This window comes from Arachis hypogaea, chromosome 11 (genome assembly GCF_003086295.3).
Source record: "Arachis hypogaea cultivar Tifrunner chromosome 11, arahy.Tifrunner.gnm2.J5K5, whole genome shotgun sequence".
In the NCBI taxonomy this organism is placed as follows: domain Eukaryota; kingdom Viridiplantae; phylum Streptophyta; class Magnoliopsida; order Fabales; family Fabaceae; genus Arachis; species Arachis hypogaea.
In genome coordinates, this window is record NC_092046.1 from 84,785,560 (window position 1) to 84,787,393 (window position 1,834).

Below are 1,834 nucleotides of genomic sequence, written 5' to 3' on the forward strand. Positions count from 1 at the left end.
GTTTCTCTATTACGGAGAGGGGCATGAGGTTTATCCCTGAACCAAGGTCACACATAGCCTTTTCAAAGATCATGTTGCCTATGGTACAAGGTATTACGAACTTTCCAGGATCCTGTTTCTTCTGAGGCAATCTCAGTTGATCCAGATCACTTAGTTCATTGGTGAACAAGGGAGGTTCATCTTCCCAAGTCTCAATACCAAATAATTTGGCATTCAGCTTCATGATTGCACCAAAAAACTTGGCAGCTTGCTCTTCAGTAACATCCTCATTCTCTTCAGAAGAGGAATACTCATCAGAGCTCATGAATGGCATAAGGAGGTTTAATGGAATCTCTATGGTCTCTAGACGAGTCTCAGATTCCTTTGGTTCCTCAAAGGGAAGCTCCTTATTGATCACTGGACGTCCCAAGAGGTCTTCCTCCTTGGGATTCACGTCCTCTCCTTCCTTCACAGGTTCAGCCATGGTGATTAATTCAATGGCCTTGCACTCTCCTTTTGGATTTTCTTCTGTATTGCTTGGGAGAGTACTAGGAGGGATTTCAGTGATCCTTTTACTCAGCTGGCCCACTTGTGCCTCCAAATTACTAATGGATGACCTTGTTTCATTCATGAAACTCATAGTGGCCTTAGATAGATCAGAGACTAAGTTTGCTAAATTAGAGGTATTTTGTTCAGAGTTCTCTGTCTGTTGCTGAGTGGATGATGGAAAAGGTTTACTATTGTTAAACCTATTTCTTCCACCATTATTAAAGCCTTGTTGAGGCTTTTGATCCTTCCATGAGAAATTTGGATGATTTCTCCATGATGGGTTATAGGTGTTTCCATAAGGTTCACCCATATAATTTACCTCTGCTATTGCAGGGTTTTCAGGATCATAAGCTTCTTCTTCAGAAGATGCCTCTTGAGTACTGTTGGATGCAGCTTGCATTCCATTCAGACTCTGAGAAATCATATTGACTTGCTGAGTCAATATTTTGTTCTGAGCCAATATGGCATTCAGAGTATCAATTTCAAGAACTCCCTTCTTCATAGGCGTCCCATTACTCATAGGGTTCCTCTCAGAAGTGTACATGAACTGGTTATTAGCAACCATGTCAATGAGTTCTTGAGCTTCTGCAGGCATTTTCTTTAGGTGAATGGATCCACCTGCAGAAGTATCCAATGACATCTTAGCTAATTCAGACAGACCATCATAGAATATATCCAGGATGGTCCATTCTGAAAGCATGTCAGAAGGACACTTTTTTGTCAGTTCTTTGTATCTCTCCCAAGCTTCATAAAGGGATTCACCTTCTTTCTGTCTGAAGGTCTGAACATCCACTCTAAGCTTACTCAGCTTTTGAGAAGGAAAGAACTTGGCTAAGAAAGCCTTGACCAGCTTATCCCAAGAGTTCAGGCTATCCTTAGGTTGAGAGTCCAACCATATTCTAGCTCTGTCTCTCACGGCAAAAGAGAAACGCATGAGCCTGTAGACTTCAGGATCTACTCCATTAGTCTTAACAGTATCACAGATCTGCAAGAATTCAGTTAAGAACTGAAAAGGATCTTCAGATGGAAGTCCATGAAACTTGCAGTTCTGCTGCATCAGAGAAACTAATTGAGGTTTAAGCTCAAAATTGTTTGCTCCAATGGCAGGAATGGAGATGCTTCTTCCATGTAAATTGGAATTAGGTGCAGTAAAGTCACCAAGCATCCTCCTTGCATTATTATTATTTTCGGCTGCCATCTCCTCTTCTTGTTCAAAAATTTCTAAAAGGTGCTTGCTGGATTGTTGTAATTTAGCTTCTCTTAGTTTCCTCTTCAGAGTCCTTTCAGGTTCTGGATCTGCTTCAAC

The 1,834-nt window shown here is 41.2% G+C and overlaps 1 non-coding gene across 1 annotated transcript; it reads left to right on the forward strand.

Moving 5' to 3' along the window:
• The first annotated feature begins 1,222 nt into the window (after positions 1-1,222).
• LOC112724248 (small nucleolar RNA R71) lies at positions 1,223-1,330 on the forward strand. The gene has a single exon (XR_003163421.1). It is a non-coding gene; the product is annotated as a small nucleolar RNA R71 (small nucleolar RNA).
• The last annotated feature ends 504 nt before the right edge of the window (positions 1,331-1,834 follow it).